The sequence below is a fragment of the Lonchura striata genome, chromosome 2, assembly GCF_046129695.1.
Source record: "Lonchura striata isolate bLonStr1 chromosome 2, bLonStr1.mat, whole genome shotgun sequence".
NCBI lineage: Eukaryota > Metazoa > Chordata > Aves > Passeriformes > Estrildidae > Lonchura > Lonchura striata.
The window spans coordinates 33268091-33286804 of NC_134604.1; the positions used below are offsets into that span (position 1 = coordinate 33268091).

The 18714-nt window shown below is 39.4% G+C and overlaps 1 protein-coding gene across 13 annotated transcripts in view; it reads right to left on the reverse strand.

Annotated features, from left to right (window-relative positions):
- Window positions 1-18714, reverse strand: part of TENM4 (teneurin transmembrane protein 4) — a 1541819-nt gene that overhangs the window by 389838 nt on the left and 1133267 nt on the right. For all 13 annotated transcript variants that reach the window (XM_031505163.2, XM_077781310.1, XM_077781309.1 and 10 more), the window contains one exon: window positions 7992-8087. The gene's annotated coding sequence lies outside the window, so the exon portion shown is untranslated. The remainder of the gene's footprint in view (window positions 1-7991; window positions 8088-18714) is intronic.

Here is an 18714-nt window from a genome sequence, read left to right on the forward strand (position 1 = left end):
TACCACTCATCCTGTCTCATCAGCAGCCACTAAGAATATGTATGTGTCAGGGAACATCATGCATTTCATCACTTCAGCAAGTCATGCCATCACAAAGCAATTTGTGTCCCATTTGATTCCTTCAGTTTTCCCCCTGGATGACAACTACAGGCTTTAAAATACTGAGCAAGGAAACAACAAACAGACTTTTTTTTTTTTTTTTTTTTTGGGGGGTATTCCTCTTCTATATTTACAATATATAACAGGTCCAGTTCACATATTTTGTTGAAGAAGAATCCAGTATATCCAGGCAGAAAGCAGAATTCTCCTCTTGGAAGTGCCCCAGAGGTGCCTGTCTGCTGCCCCAAGGTCTTGACAACAAATCTCATTGTGAACATTTTTAGGAATTTCAATTTAACACTCACTGCATGTGCTTGCAAACTGATTTAATTTCCCAATCAGTTTAACAGAATAATGCCTGGGAGGATGGTTTTTAGGGTGCCATCAGCTCGTTGACCCCCTACAGCAGATCTCCTGTTTTCTTCTCTGGAGAGCTCAATGCTGCAGTGCTACAGCTACACAGTTCTCCTGTTCAAAGTGAAAACCATGGCAGTGCACATGGGCTGTTTGCTTTTGTCACGGCACACATGTTTTTTGCTTTTACCATGGTTGTCCTGTGCAGTGAGAGGGAGGGAGACAGTGTCCCCTCTCCAAGAGCCAATGGAACAGAGGCGGCTGTTGTAGACTGTCTACATAAGCAAGGCAATTGAAAACAGGAAAAAGAGCTCTGCCAGTGGATCTATTCTCAGATTAAATGGAATTTCTGCTAGTGAGGTGTGCTAACAGATTACCAAGGAATGGTAAGGAATTGGTTAAAGAGATCAAAAGATCAAACAAGAGGTAACAATGTGAAAATTATGCTACTGCATTTAACTATGAAAATAAAAAACTTTCCCCTGTGCCCTACTACTATGTAATACCCAGAGGCTGCTCTGAGAGCAGTGGAGCAGGATGAGAAAATCCCTGTCTTGCAGCATAAAGATGAAACCTGCAGGGAGACAGCTGCAGTGGAAAGGATTGAAATTAATGTCAAGCAATAGATGAGATTTCGGTGGAGATTTCAATGAGATTTATTGCTGCAAATGTTTTCCCTGGCAAATGTCACGTCATTAAATTTTTTTTAAAAACCCACTCTCAATAGAATTAAGAAAATAAACAGAAACTAAAAAACACTGTCCTGATAAATGGCAGCTTGAAACTCAGTCCTCTGTCTCTCAGGGTCAAAGATGGTCTTCTTCAAAAGGAAGTGTGCAGAAGGGCTGAAATGTCCTTTCAAGTCCTTTCACCTCATCAGGTCCATCACCTGTGACTCCAGAGCACATGTTTTATGGACAGTAAGGATATTTTGCCAACATCTTTCAGGGCGTGGCTGAGTCTAACTGGGAACAGCCCTTGGAGCAAATTCTGCAGCTGAGCACTTCCCAGCAGAGCCACATCATTTATATGGGCCTAATATGGGTGAATTAAGATCCTGTAAATATAAACAGTGTTATTGGACATTCGCCTGTTGAGGAAGCTCCCTGAGGACCCTCTTCTGTGCTGCTCTTGATGGGACAGCCAGAAGAATTATTCCTTAAGGCCTGGTAATTACACATGAAAGTGCCAGTTCCCTGGCACAGACAGCAAAAAGTGAGGATTGCAGGGGAATTGTGTGTTTGCCTCAAACAGGACAGCAACTCTGCATGAAGCTGGCCAAGCTAACTTTTATTTTCTCAAAAGAACTGAATGCTCTGTAGGTCTGAGTGCATGCCCCTCCCCATAAGTACCTGCATTTAACAAAATCTTTTCTGAGCTGGCTTGTAATTCAGAGGTACTGATATTGCTATTAAAACCCAGTGTAGTTATCTTTACCAACAATGTCATGTTAGGTTAATATACTGGCAATATACCAACAGTGTAAGAGTTACCTACACACATATTATTTATATATATTACCAATATTATGAGCACTACATGTGTTCAGGATGGTAGTTTCAGCTCAGTCAGACTAGTCCATTCCTGCTAGCAGGTTAAGTTTGATAAAATACTTATTTCTGTGCCTAGACCAGGTAAGAGCTGTGTCTGCTTGGTATCCAATACAAGAAAATAAACTATATAAAAATTAGCAATAGAGCAAAAAAAAGACTGCTCTACTTCTAAGGCACTAAACCTTACCAAATTGATGACTGTCCATTATTATCACTGGTAACACTATACTGGTGTTACAAAATGGAACTGGGGAAGAATCTCACCTGTGGAAGTATATTTTAAATTGTCTTCTGTATTTAAGCCTGTCTTTCAATTTAGGCCTTAATAGGACTCCTCACAGGAGCTAAACACATGCTGAACAGTTTTGCTACAACAGTACTCAAGGGTGCTTTCTTGTACCAGGTGAAGACAGATCCTGTAACTCACTTTCAATTATTTTTCCATACTTCTGTTGTTGCATGAGAAATGAATCCCCATACTTGCTTTATTGTTTGTTTTGCCTGACAACATGCAGGGGCTTCTTAACCCTGGTCAGAATGCACACATAATACAAATTTCGCCAGCAGCAGAGTAGAGAATAGTCAGACACAGTTGCAAAATTAGCATTAAAATGAGATGAAAAAGCTCTGCTTTTTCACACAGAAACATTTCATGCTCTCCTGCAAAATGGAAAGTATGTTTATGAGTCCCAAAGCAAATTTTACCCCCTCACTCCACTGCCACCTCACCCTGAAAGTCAATGTCTAATTAGAATCTGTAAATTAAAACAAGCCTAGATTGGTACAGATGGAACATTTGAAAGCTTTGCCATGAACAAAGTGAGTTTGCCTCAACTATAATGAGTGAGCAAAAGCATCTTCCAGTGCCTAAATGGGCTACAGGAGAGTTGGAGAGGGACTTTTGACAAGGGTGTGGAGGGACAGGACAAGGGGAAATTGTTCAGACTGATAGAGGGCAGAGTGAGATTAGGTATCAGGAAGAAATTCTTCACCATGAGAGTAGTGAGGCACTGGCAAAGGTTGTGCAGATGTCTCTCCTCCACCCCTGAATGTGTTCAAGACCAGGTTGGATGGGGCTTTGAGCCATTTGGTCTAGGGGAAAGTGTCCCAGCCCATGGCACAGGGTTGGAACTAGACAGTCTTCATGGTCCCTTTTAGTCTTTGATTTTATGGTTTTATGAAAAGAAAACTGGAATGAAAATCCCTGGATGCGTAGTTGCCTTGAGTCCTCAATAAATTGGTTCTCTGTACCATGGCTGGGTGACAAACAAGGGCTTGTTCACAGTCCCCGGGGGTGGCACGTGGCACCACGGGCTGTGCTGCTCAATCAGGGGGTAAGGGGTGTGCAAAGCAAGGGGTGTCAAAGAGTTTTGGCCATGGCACAGGGGGGTTCTGAGCAGCTCTAGGACAATGCCACAGTGCTTATAGGAGCTACACATCTGCTGCAAGGGGAATATAAGCAGGCATGGAGAGGGAACTGAGGTTGCACAACTCCCACTGAGACATCTGTGCTGCTTGTAGTCACTGGCTGTGACAGCAGCACACACAAACCTCGTGCATGGCACTGTTAGATACATCTATAAAGTACATTACGAGATCATCCAGAGATACACAAAGAAGCCCTGAGTGAAACTCTGTAAAATCATAAAAGCAGATAAACTGTGCCAGAACATCAGGATGGCTCAGCCTGTTCATGGAGGTGGGGGGTATGGCTAAAAGCTGTTGCACTTGCGGGCTGGAGGTTAAGCCTATGTCATTATGCCCTCCACACAGCATGTGGTTTTCAGAAGGAAAATGCTATGATATTTTGGTGTATTTGTTAAACCTGCAAGGAGATGAGCTGTAAGTATCCCTATTTCTCTGAGAGACACTATATCTGCAGCTAAAGGAGGTTCCACTGCTATGAAGTTACCTCTTTTTCCAAACAGTATAATGATGGGATTTTTGTTATTTCTTTGCTGTTGTGTATCAGTTCTTTGGAGGGTGTGAGATCACATCTCCTGCATTCATAACAGGAGGAAAAAAAACTGGGCTGAAAATAGATTTCTGCAGCAAAGCAAAAGAAAAGCAAAATCTGATGTGTACAAGAAATGCATCTGCAATTCACTTGCAAATCTAAACAGGGGGAAAACAACTGACAGACAATGTACAAACAGTTCTTGTAATAAACATTTGAGTTCATACTGGTTTCTAGAGCCAATCCCCACCTGCTGCATACTCTACAGCCAAATTGTGAATTACAGCCTTCCTGTTGTTTTACAGTTCCTCCTCTGCTAAATAATGGGAGGAGAAAGGATTATGGTAACTGATGCATTTGACAGCAAAAATAAATAAGCAAATGAATATATAACTAACTAAATAAATTATTAATCTCGTAGTCTCTGAGACAAGGCTCTTCTATCATACGTCTGATATCTTGAGCCAAACTTCAAGAGTTATTCAAGAAAAATTATGATCTGGTATCTCAGAGAATAAGACATAAGTATCAATGCTTCATTAACACTGCATGGCATTGATTTGAATAAATAGAAACTTTTAGAAGGATGTTTCTCTATATTGTGGATAGAAACAAGATGCCTTGTGGGAAGAATGAGAAGCTCCCTAGGATTATATAACTTCTCTATGGTTATAGCACCTGGAGGCTTTGAGTGTATCATGAGCCCAATGTGTTAGATGCTATATAAATATACAGTTGCCAAAGATGCTTATCTTGGATTTATAGTGTAAACAAGAAAGTATGCCACGCAGTTCTGGTGACAGGTTGATCAAGGCTAAGAAGACAGGGGATCTAAGGAAATTTGAAAACACTTACACATTGTTTAGCAGTTTCTAATTTGTTGGAACAAGGGGATTTTTACAAAACTTATTCCCAAAACTTTCTCAATATAAAGTGCTTGCAAAAGTCCCCAAAGACATAAGAGTTGCCTTATGGTGTTTAATAGGAAAATAGAAAGGAAAAGCATACACAGGTTGCAGCAGAACAGCACGACAGCCAACAACAACAGTGTTTTCAAGCTGGGTACCAAATGCCAACTACCTAATGCCATCTTTCCTCACCTGAGTTAAAGCAGTTTGATCAGCAGTGAGCCACAGTTTCTACTGAGAGCTGCAAGAGGGCAGCAGCTCCAAAAATCATCCTGTTTCCAGATCAGTGTTGGTGGCTCCTGAGAAACACTCTATGGACCCTGAGGCATGTTGTTATATTTAATGAGACAGTAAAATAACAGATCCTATTATTATTATTTGTACTGTTCATATTCATCTTGTGTGTGCATTGAAGAGGGACACAAGGTGTTTATAAGGCTGGAGATCTTCTCCTGTGGAGACAAGCTAATGGTGTTGGGGTTGTTCTGCCTGGACAAGAGAAGGCTACAGGGGAGATCTTAAAGCCCCTTCCAGAACCTAACGGGAGCTACAAGAGAGCTGAAAGAGGGACTTTTGACAATGGCATGGAGGGAAAGGACAAGAGGGAATGGCTTCAGACTGGCAGAGGTCAGGTTTAAATTGGGTATTAGGAAAAAATTATTTCTTGTGAGAGTGGTGGTGCACAGACACAAGTCGCCCAGAGAAGCTGTGACACCTCCATCACTGGAAGCATTCAGGGCCAGGTTGGATGGAGCTTTGAGCAACCTGGTCTAGTGAAAAGTGTCCTTGCCCATGGAAGGGGGATTGGAATGAGATGATCTTTGAGGTCCTTTCCAAATGCAAACATTCCATAATTCCAAGACTTCACAGATAGTATTGGACCAGCTAGTATGGCATACCTGGGAAGCAGCTCTGATCAGACCCCTTGACGGGAAATTTGCCTCATAGCTGGCATGACTGACTGCACTACTCAGCTGGACATAACTGGGGAAGAATTCTGTGATTCCACGGGAAATAACTGATTTGGATGCTATTATTGCCTCTTTGACCTTATGTCACTACTCAGATCTCCTGGAAGCAAAAAAGTTATCAAATGCATCATGGTTGTGAAAAACTCCATTTTGCAATGAGTAGCATTTTGTAATGAAAAAGTCTTCAGATTGCATTGACAAGTAAGAATTCACCTTCAGTAAAAAGCTATTCAGACATGTCCTCTGAAATTCTTGTCTCTTAATAGAGAACTTGTCATGTGCAGCAACTCCCAGCAATTTGAGAAGTTTTACTTTAGAGATTTCCTCTTCTTTTCCTTACTCCACTCAGTTTTCTGTCACCTCATTATAATGTTATCACTTACAATGAAACCTTGACTTTGAAAATACTTTTTCTCTTTTTCTCTTTCTTTTTCTTTGTTTTTTATGCCTAATCATTATCTTGCAGTGAGATCTTTCTCAGGCATTAACTTTTTGAACTCTTGCTACAGACACAACATTTCAGCTCACACCAGCCCTAACACTTCCCTGCCCATGGCAGGGGGGGATTGGAATTAAATTATATTTATGGTCTCTTCCAACCCAAACCTTCCTATGATTATAGGAAAAAAAGCAATTTAATTCCTTATAGGAGTACATAGTTTCTCCCTAAGGAGTAAAGAACAAAGTCCAGGACATGATTTGCAGGCAAAATTTTCATGCTTTTTGAACTGCCTCTTCTTTCTTATGCCAGTATCTGTGTAGTGCTGGTGATTAAAGCACTGGTGTTCACTAATCACTTTCATTCTGTCTTGCAAGTACACATAATTCTGCATCAATTTCATTTAAATATCACTTTATATTCATGACTTTGACTTCTAGAACTCCTCCTACTGTACTTGTAGTTTTAATATTAACAGACCTTTCTTTCTCTCCATTCATCACTCATGTCAAGACTTCCCAGGCTGAAGTGAACATTTGCTGGTTCTTTATGTGGCAGGAGCCACAGGTGCCACAGCCTTTCAGCTCTAGATGAAAAGTTCTTAAAGATCATCCCTCAGCAACATTCTCTAAGAAAGTGTGTTTTGATTTGAAAGGCAACTAGACAATCTCCAGTGGTCCCTGCCAACCTCAAATATTCCACAATTCTTTGATTCATGCTTCTGCTTCTCTGCCATTTCCTTGTAATGTTCTGTCTACTGAATAGTCCCAGCTTTGCTTGAGATGTCCCAGCAAAGATCTCCAAGCAACCTTCCCTCTTGATCACTGTGGACAGTGCCACCATCCTGTCACACGCCTGTAACCTTGATATCATCTTCAACTCCTGTCCACTCCAGAGGCCACTTCCCAGTTACATTGATGCTACACAACATTCCAAGTATCTTCTGTATATCATACTTCAGATAATGCCTTTCCTTGCTGTCTACCCACCTAGGTAAATCTCTTATCTCTGACCTTATCTTTGAACATGTCAATTACTGCAGAATTCCTTTCTGTCACTTACATCACAGATGCAAATTTGTCCTGATGATATTCCCTGGATACAAAGGCCATTTTTCCAGATATAGCACTGATTTCCCTTCCCCATTTCTATCAAAACTAGGCTGTCTGCATCCAATAAACCCATGCAGTCATTTTCCATAGTCTATGCACTAGATTTTCAAATGAGTGTTTTGTATTTTCTTTCATGCTGCTTTCCATAAACACATATAAAATTACCTTGCTAGTGCCTTTCTTTCTCTGTAGCAAAATCTAAAATTCCCTGTAAAGGACTAGGTTGCAGGTGTGCTATTAGCATTGCCTGTCATACTGACCAGCACTTTCTTATTGTGTCCATGGGTCTCCTCTGTCTGTCACTATCCACAGCTTCTTGATTTCTACTAAGAGGTAAGTAATTTCATGCAGAGAATGCCTATGTTTCTAGAGTGCCTGGCACAACATAAATGAATCCATGAATGAGACTGTGATGCAAATTATCTTTGTCAGCTAATAAAAATAGACACGGGTCAATAATAGACACATTGTAGAGAAATTAGTGAAATTCCTCATTACTCCAGTTAGAGAAATCTCAAGAAACATTACAACAATCATAATTTTATTTTAAACAACAAAACATGATTAAAACATCCCAGGTACTGGAATTAGTACTCACTTTTGGTAGCTGCCTTCTTAAAAATATCTAGGAACAATCCATCAAATGCTTTCTGTTGGATACTGTTTTAACCTAGACGTGTCATTCTCAGTCTACCTGAAAAATACATAGACATAGAAAAAAATCAGTGTTTTGTTCAGGGATTTTTAACTCATTTGCTATAGAAAAATTAATTAAAAACAACTGCTTACTGTTATACAGGGTATCTAAAACAGTCATCTATACATATGTGGATCCTGCTGTAATATCTGATCAGCACTAATAGGGTATGCTTAGTCATCTCATAAAAAGAAATGCATTTGTTAAATACAAACTAAGTTTTCTGTACAGCACTCAGAATTAAATGCCTGTCCTTGACCAACTGTGCAAACATCCATCCATTTGCCAAAAGTGTAATTCATCAATTCCTTTACTGGAGGTTCAAGGGTTTCCAGCTAACACAGCAGTTGTTCCTTTCCTCTTCTGTGTTTTCACAGGCTTCAGAAGGTAAAAATTATTTTATTTTAAATTTATATGGTTATCCCAAAGATCTCCTTTCTTAAACCTTCTTCCTTTGTTAGAGAGAAATGGCTGAGATCTTCCAGAGATGCCTGTTGCTGTTTCCACTCATATCAGTAAATTATATCCTGCCTGAGATGTGTGTGGCATCGAAGAGTCCAAATTCAATGATGTATGTGTCACAAACTTACCACACTACAAGTAGGAGGTTCAAAGAAAGTGTATAGCAGCAGTGGGGCTCCTCTTTTGCCTCATTAGCTAGTTAGTCTCAAGTCCCTTTTCTTAGCTCTTTTGCTTGTCTCAGGGAACCTAATGTCCCATATAGACTGGGAATATGGAGAACACAGCAAGAGTGTGTGTGTAGTTTCACTGAAAGCCACATTTGCCATACCCATCAGCTCTCTCAGGCTACACACTTTGTTAGATACTCATCTATTTTACATTCACTCTGGTGCACAAGGTCTTGCAGAATTGGAAAAAACAATAAAATTAGAAGGCTGAGTGTTATGGCAGCATACTGTTAGAGAAGTGAAATTCCATGGCTTTCCTTGGCAACTTCTTTCTGTATATATGGTCCAAAACTGCACTGACCTTTGAATCTTGCCAGTTGCAAATTAATTTTCAATCCAAGCTGTCTACTGAAAAGGTGCAAAGGTCACCTTTAAATAGCTGCTCTGCTACATTGCCCTTTACTCCATGATCCACATCCTGTGTCTTCTTCCCATTAATTCTGCTTCTTCAAGAACGCTCCTTGGTGCTGATTGTATCTTCGTACAGATTATTTCTCCTCCACATGCATTTTTCAAAGCTGCATCTCATTTTGTCATTTCCTGCCTAAGGTTTCTAGTCTCTCTATTTTTGCTGATTTATGCAGTGCCTCCCAATTTGGATCATTTGTGATTTTAATTAACATGTACTCTTTTCCTGTCTTCTGGCTAATGAATGAAGATATTTAAAGAAAACTGGACTCAGGACTGTTCCCTGATGTTCCCCCACTAGAAAACTCATGTGATTCAACACATTTTCATTTATTATCTCACTTCACTAATGGCCCTGTGGATGGTTTTTAATCAACATCACAGAGTACTTATTTAAGCCTATCTGAAATAATTCTGTGAGTATCCTCTCTTGCTGATGCTCACTTCAAATAGAAGAAAACAAAAGCAGAAGAGGCCATCACTCACCAGAATGCTTTTCTGCAAGACCTGGAAATGAGGAGGTAGTGAGAATAAATTGTTCACTTTCCTCTCTCAGGACTCTGGTAGACTTAGGATCCCCTGTCACCATAATACCTATACTCCTCCCAATTTTCAATATAAGTATTTTAAAACTGTTTGTCAAGGCAGGGAAGTGTTATTATTCCCACTTTGGAGAATAAGCTCCAGCACAGAAAATTTAAGGAAGTGGTCTGCTCTGCTCTGTTAGCAGTCATGGTCAGAAACTGAGGGCTTAAGGTTGCTCTTGCATTTACACCTGTCTTTGAAAGTTACTGTGACATGCCGACCTGTATATCTCTGGGATGACCCATCAAATACACCATCAAAGTGATTTCATCCCTTAAACAAAAAAACCCAACCAACCAACTAGACAAACCCAATCAACCAAAAAAACCCCAAACCCTAAATGACAGTGTATCTGTATTTATATCATGATCTGAATGCCATTTTGAAAGAACCAGCCCAAATAATGTAAAGTGATTTAGAAAAGCTGAGACTTAGGTATTCAGAACACATAACTGCATAATCCAGACCGTAGGATACAGAATAAGTCTTATAGCAGTATTTGTTGGATCTGGTCCTTAAAGGTATTTGGGCATCTCCTTCTTACTCAGCTGAGTTTTGAGATATTTCTGAAGTCCAGGACTAAAGTGTTTTCCTTAATGTTATACAGGATGTTTATACTGGATTTGAATCCAGATTCACAAAGTCTAAAATGTGGTCCCCACCTAAGAACTTCTTTCCTATCAAGAATATAATTATGTCATGTGATGGACAATGCAGCTCCAGTCATGACTCTATGTTCACCAAAAAGTAGGGTCCCACTGACTACATGCACAGCATCCTGCACCTCCTGATAAACAGGAGCTACATTCCTTTTGGATGAAAATTTAAAAATACCTTTCTGCTACAGCAAAAAGGCATGTATAGCATGAATTTATTTATGTAGGTAATTTGTTTTCTGAAATATTAATTGATGTTTCTGAATCAGCTCTGAATTATTATCAAAAACTTTATGTGGTTTTTAATAAAAGCCAGGAGGACTTTTTTCAAATATTGCTATTATCCCCTCTTCCCACCCACCCTCTTTATAAATCAAAACCTGTGGGGGAAAAACAAACAAACAAAACCCTTCCACCCCCATGGAAAAAAAAAAAAAAAGAAAAAAGGAAAGGAAGAAAAAGAATGAAAAAGGAAAAAGGGACAGGGACCAAATATTTCCAGAAGCATCAGCAATCATAAAGAAACCAATCACAAGCTAAGAAATTATCTAAGGGAGCACAGAAGGAGGTAACAATATGAAGAAGATAATTTAGGAAATATTTGCAGGAGCAAAATTTATAAATACTCATTATATCTTTTAAATACGTGTCCAAATTAATATGTTTTCTTCTTTCTTCCTTTCCCATTAATATATTTAGTACAAGAAGATATATAGGATGAAATATTGTCACCAATATTCTCTTCATATTAGGAAATAATTACACAGTTTTTTCACTCCAAACTTTTAAACATGGCCCAGTTGGAAATGAATTGCCTTTGACTTGCTAAAAATAAACATGAGAAACTTAGATTAAGTCCATCACCAGTGCAATTTATACTATACCCCACTTCTGTAAGGTGTAATTAACAGTGCATTGCTATAATTTATTATTGCTTTAAAAAGCCTGAAAATCAGATCCTTACAGCAAAATGGGAAAATGGGAAGCTATATGCCAGGTGTATTATTCTGGCTTATATTAATTCAGTTATTTTACCTTCGGTGCACATCCATCTATCCATACAATGTGAATGCTCCATTGAGAATGATGCTGGGTACTGAACCTTTTGCTCAATATGAAATACGAACTCTGAAGCATAGCTCCAATAATACTTCCATTTGCATTATTATGATTAACATTCCTCTGAATAGGAAGCATCCAGTAATATTAATTGCAGAAATAGTGAGATTCCAATTGTCATAAATCACTGTGCAGTGTAAAGCAAGCTCTCAGAAAACAGCACAGAAAAGTTTTCTTGTGTTTTTTTTTTTTTTTTTTTTTTTTCTGAGTTCACTTCAGCCTCATTTTAACCAGGCTTTTTCATTTGTGTCCATTGACAAGACAGTAGTTATGCTTTTCTCTTGATTAACACATTCTTTTCAGTAAGGTCCCAAACAGCTTTCACATGAAAGGTTGAATCCAACAGAGCATGTTTTTTCTCATTACTTAGCATTCACCCACAGGTAATTAATCACACAGATACTCCCTGTCTCACAGGAAGGAGATTGGCCTCAAAGCCAATGTTCTTGGGATGATCAGAAGTTTTCTCCACAACAGTTGAAATGAATGCCTTTTCAAAGATGGTGATTGCTGAATTAATTTAGTAAGTGAAAATATGGGAGGGGAAAAGATACACAGTTTCTCTATTAAAGCGCAAGGAGATATTTTGCCTTATTTGAAACAATATCATCACTAAATCTATATGATTGTATTGAAATTAAATTTATATATTTTTTATATTTGTATCGAGTCAACATTTCCCCTTCACTGCCATTTCTTTATTCCACAATTAGCAAAACTGTCAATATGGATTGATTCATCAGACCAAGCAAGCCTGACATTTGGTGCATTAGCTTTCATTTGTAACAGGCCTACAATGCAATGATTTATTTTGATGTATTACATTTTACCCTAAAGACCATCCAAAAATAAAAAGGCTTTCATTAGAAATGTTGTGAAAACAAGGCATCTTCATCAGGGACCACACACAAGGAATGAAAAATTTCTTGCCACCTGTGCTCTTTAATCCAGACTTTTGATGGTTGGATTGCTTTGGAGTTTGCTTGCTTGGGGATTTTTCAGACATGCTATTTCCAAATATATCATATATTCAAAAAGGAACTGAAGGGTCTAAGAAGTGTTCAGAGCTGGAAAGAGCAGAGATTTTCCTAGTTAGTGTCCTGCTTTGACTAACTCACAGTAGGTAAGGTGCCCCTCAATTACTGTGGTATCAACTGAGTTCCTAATGACAGTGTCCACCTTGCAAGAAAACGCCTTTCCTGAGATAATTAGTGCCAACCTCAAAGACACGAGAAATGGTCATAGATGGCCTGGCTTCTTAACTGCCAGCAGGAGGGTGAGGAAAGGTCATGGACACATCCTCACCAAGGACATTCATACTAACTGGCTTTTCTGGCCAAGAATACTTTAGTCTTTTCTCCTGATTGGAGGACCCACAAAGCAGTTATACATTTTCAGGTAGGAAACATGCTCCAACTGCAAATAATTCTTTTAGCAGATATTTACCATTAAGAGCAAGTTTAAATCTCACTGGAGACAGCAGACTTTAACATGTGCTTGAAGTCAAGTGTTCCCTGAGAGGGTTGTGGCTGAATGGGGACAGTCTAATGAGCTGGAGACACTTAGGACCAGGAGTAAATGCATATATGCCTGTATATACTGGTTTCTGCTGCTTCTAGTTGTGTCTGTGCTGCACATTTCCCTCCAGCTTCTTTTCCATTATTATCCTGTGCTGTAAGAGATGACGCTGACACGGCGACTAAGCAGAGCGAGGCAGGAAGTGAAGGCAGCACACACAGAAATGAGCTGAAAATCATCCTCCCAAATGAAGCCTTGCTCACAGGACAACATCTCATTATTTTGTTCCCCCATAGAGAACAGAAAGGCACGGTTGATGTGCTTGGAGATCATAGGCATGTTCCAAAAGGCAGCAAATGAAAGCAGAAAGAGTCTATTTGGGTTATGCAGAGCCAAAGGATGCCTTTCTGTAAGATGGCATTTTGCTTTGACTGAAGCCCAACCAACACCATAACCTTTTCACTCTCTACAACTCCCTGTAAGGAGGTTTTAGCAAGGTGTGGATTGGTCTCTTCTCCCAGATAACAAGCAACAGGACAAGAGGAAATTGTGCCAAATTGTGCCAGGGAAGGTTTAGACTGAATATCAGGTAAAATCCCTTCACTGAAAGAGTTGTCAGGCACTAGAACAAGCTGCCCAGGGAAGTGATTAATTTTGAACTTCATCAGCCAGAATGGCACCCAGTATAGTGAGTGTTTTTCACATCCCAATCTGTTCCAGTAATGTTGTAAGGGCCATTTCACTGTATTTTGTCTCTTATATTTTCTTTGCTTGGTTGGCTTTATTATGGTTTTGGGGTTTTTTTTTTTTATTTTTTTTTTTTATTTTTTTTTTCCTTTAAGAAGGGTGAAGCTGTTTTTTAAGTGGTTTACAGAACAGGTTAAAAAAAGGGTGCACAGTGGAGGCTTCTCAGAAATAAGATAATTTTATTGGTGTCTAGTAATTTCAATTGAAAAAATGGATTTCTAGGAAATTATAGCAATAGCACAAGTAAAAGATATAGAATGCATCCAAAAAGAATTACATTTTAGTGTTCATCAATAAATTGTAGTGCTGTGCTCTTTGTGTACCAAGATCTTCTTTCTCACTTGTTGCAAGATCACCAGATATGCTTTGTGTGAAAGATTAGCTTTCATGTTCTAGTTTTAACTCTGCCATACCTAAGTCCCATTTGCTTGCATACGCTTTGGTCATCAGAGATGTATCCAGCTAACCTCAGGCATCTGCATAATAGAAGTTAAAGAGCTATCAGCCTAGACTAAGTTACATCTAGTTTTAGTTGAATGAGTTACCAGTCAGTGAGTCTCACCCCAAGGCATTTTCTCAGTGCAAATAAATAACCGCTCCAACAGTCATTAATTTTAATGCTGCACTGACAAAGGCATTTCAGTAATAACACTGTTCAAAATATTGCAATAGACCACAATAACAAATTTGGTAAATTATTTTAACAAGCCAGGAGAACTAAGGACAAAATATCCTCTTCTGGCCAACTGGAGCAAAGAAACAGGGCATTTTCATCAGCCTGCAAAGTTGCAGTCTTGATTGAGCTGCTTCAGTTGTACAAGTTTTACACATTGAACTTAGGTTTCTGGTGGACAAAGAAATTGTATCAAAAGGCAACAAATTCTCTCTCACAGAAAAATCTGTCCTCTACTTGCAGACTTTAAAATTAACACATCATGCTATGAGGCACTGGAACAGGCTGTCCAGAGAAGTTGTGGATTCCTCCTCCTTGGGAGTGTTCCAAGCCAAATTGGATGGGGCTCTGAGCAACCTGGTCTAGGGGAGGGTGTCCCTGCCATGGCAAGGAGGTTGGAACTAGACAATCTTTATGGTTCCTTCCAACCCAAAGCATTATAGGATTCAATATCCATCTGATCAAGGCTTTCAAATATTTCAGAAAGCCATCATTCTTGCACACGTGAAACTTATTTTTGGATCTTACTTCAAAATTTGCTTTAACATGCTCATAATCCATATAGCAAAATTCAAAGCATTAAAATATGTCTTTTGTGCAATAGCATCGCCAAAATAAATATTTTCCTGGTCTACTGTGGGAAAAAAAAAAGTCTTCCTTGGCTTCTGGATCATTTTTTCAGCTATTCTTTTATCTGTGGGAAAAAATATTTTTTTCTGTTGAGTTCATTTAATAAGTAAAAACATTTCTTCTGGCTTATTTGAAATGCGTATTTAAAATGTCATTGTAAAAGAAAGAAGTTTTTGTACTGCCTAGAAAAGTATCACAGTACGTTGCCCAGTTCACAACAGATGTTTCTGTAATTGTTCCTTGATTCTGTAGCACCTTCAGGTCTTTCAGCAGAGCCTTGACCAGAAATAAAATGTAATTTGACCATCAATACACTTTTCGTTAAAGCTGTTAAATGGAAGTATTGAATAGTCTTCCCCTTTATCTGTTGCTGATCTAATCCAAAACCCTTCTAAAGCTTCCAAAGAACGGGTAATTGCTGCCCCTATTTTTTTTGCCAGAGGGTAGGTAAACTGACATTGAGAAGTTTAGAGGAGCACAGCTATTGAGCTAAAGGATGGAAAACTTGACCCTAATAAAGGCTGGAAAATGTGGACTAAGCTATATGGACTCCACGTTTCTTATAAACTATGGATACTGCTGCATCTCACCTTACAAATCAAATCTGGTAATTTTGTAAGTAATTGTACATCTGATCTTTGACATGCTCTGGCCTGGAAATACTGAGGAAAAGTGAGAATCCCTTGCAAAGTTTTTATGCCACATGCCACTGATGGTACTTTTGCCTTAAAAAATCCACTGGAAAACCTCAATTTCTTAAGGGTGGAATACAGAATGCCCAACACCAGTGATTAACAAGATGTATCAGGTGAAAGCTCTCAGTATAACCATTGCATCAAATTAATGGTACCTGAAACGGATGATAAATAATATTTGAACATATTTTTAAAAGCTGTTTTCTCAGAAATTAAGAAATTATATAGCTGCTAGAGTGGTAGTGGGTTAAATAGTTGCATTAATAAGAACAGTACAATGTGAACAGAGGGCAAAGACACTGCTCCTGAATTTGAGCGCTTCTGTGTTGGGAGGATGTGCTCCTCGCCCTTGACTCCTCCCTTCCTGGAGCTGTAACACTGATGGGGAGGGTGTTGAGAAATGGAAACACTCCCAGTGGATCATGTAGGGACTTCTGGTTCCTTCTGCAGCTTCCTCCAGCTCAATGTGATCATGCCCCAAGACTCAACAGGCCCCAAGGGGTAGGGGTAGTTGTTTGGGTCTGACCAAGCGTGCTTCTGACCCTGAGAGATGTCACCACCTTTGTCAGGCATCATCTGGGCTGGCAGGTTGAACATATCACTTAAGAAAGACCTGCACCTTTCCAAATCAGTAAAGAAAGGCCAGGTTGGATGTCCTGGGACATTCCAAATGAATAAAACTTTTAATTCATCAGAGAATACATTTGTAGCTGTATCCTACCTCTGCCCACAACATGTTAATGTGTACTCCCTTGCTGCACGCTTGGTAGGCTGCCCTGCTGGCCCTCATGCTGAGGCAAATGTAGGCATGCTGTGATGCCCTCTCTGGAAACCATGGAAGAATTTATCTCCTGTATTTAGGCAGTGTATTGACATTTGAATGATTTTAACAGGAGTCCCTACTGCAAGGGAGCAACCAAGGTTAGAGCTATGGAAAGGTTTTCATTTGTGATGACAGGAGAAGTCTGTGGCCTCTGAATGCCCTTTGCTCCCTACTTTGCCTATTCTGAAAACCCAGGGTGAATAATTTAGATACTTCTGGGAAATCCCAAGAATAAGGCGGTATTTTAAAAAGTCAAAGTATACACTTTTATTTATGTGGTTGGACATAACACACATACACACACACACAAATGCATCCAAATACATATACATTTTCTGTTATCCAAAGAACTATAAATAGCACATGAGGCCTGAACAGCTGGAGCTAGATTGGTATATTGTACTGTACTGTAGTGACTCAGCACAGGAGCATTTAATTTCCTGCCAGAGCCAAGATGTGTCTCCTTCTCAACTGGAAAGACTGGGTGGCTAAGCTGCCTTTGTTTCTTACTGAGTACCGACGATGATACCTTGTGTAAGAAAGATGCTGTAGATAAGAATTGCAGCATTTTTCTTAATTTCCCTTAAAATAAATTTAAAAAATGGGCATTCAGAAGAACTCAAACCTCACAATACCACTCAGTTTCTAACTCTGCCAGAAACGACTTCTGTGCCATGAGAAAAGTGCCATCACTAACCCGCAGTCTGGATCTTCTTTCTATTTAGCCCCTTAATTAGACAGGAGCACACATTCTGTCATGTGTTGGGACAGCAAGAAGGAACCTGTTTAATGAGTTGCCATAACAGCCCCTCCACCTGACTTGTCACAAGTATCTTTACAGCTGTGTTTCTAGCAGGAAAAATTCACTGAATTCAGGAATAGTCCTCTGAATTATTTTTTATAATCATCCTTACTACCATCCCATCCCTGCTCAGTTAATAATCTGTATTAAAATAATATTTCTGCTTCTATAGAAAATTTTAAATTCTCTAATGGCAAAAGCCCCCCTATCCAGGCTATCTCTCAGGACAATATGTTGTACAAATGACATTAAGTTTTGACTTGAGCTACTCTTCCTCATTTAATTAGCATGGAGAGTGTCAAGCTAATGTTATCATCTCGAGTAAATTGATGGGATCTTTTCCTGCACAATAGAAGTTGAATAAAAGCAGACGATGCTCACCGCATCCTTCTTGCTCAGCTCCCAGGACTATATCTCTCCTGCTGCTGTGTAGTGTAGATTGGCATTTTACCTCTTATCAATAGATTTCCATCATTCTGAATGAGAATGATGATCCTTCAGACCTGGTTTTGTAAAGCAAACCTATATCCATAGGAGCAATTAGTCCCCCGCTGTGAGTTTAGACACGCCAGCTACACTGCAGCTGCTGTCTGTTGCCAGCACTAAATTTTCCTCAGTAGTGGATCAACGTGTTTAAACACTTTGATCTTCTTTATCTCAGCCAGGAGATTTGAAAGCCTCCTGGTTAAACAAGTTTGCTTTCGGGTGAAACTCCATCTCGTCCACCATTTCAGTGCTGACCCGAAACATTTGTGCTTTATTTACTGGAGAGGCATCATCTTTTGAAATGGCTTCTCACATCCTCTCAGGAAGACTTTTTTTTTCATTCCCCCCTAACACTGAGCTTAAGTAACGGCACTTCAAACAGCAAATAAGAGGCACAAAGGGGACTCAGTCTTCTATGCAGCAATTCAAAACCATCTTAATCTCCATCACGCACTTTCTGATTTTCTTTTTAATCTCCCACAGCACAGTGTGCACCAAACACAGCTGAGAACTTGCTATTTAAGCTACCTTATTACTGTTACACTACGAAAGCTTAACTCCTGTTTGGAATAGAGCACAAATGAACAAATGCAAGGGAAGAGGCATCTTCAATGTGGGTACAGCAGAGCGGATGATGGAAGATAAGAAATAATGTTGGGTTGAGGTTTATCCTGTTTTCTCACTTCATAAGGAGCCACAAGTGAACTATTAGTGATGTGAAACTGCTGAGCAGGGAAAAGCATGGGACGACTGTCAGGATTTTTCTTCCACCCACGGCAGAATTCCTGATTTT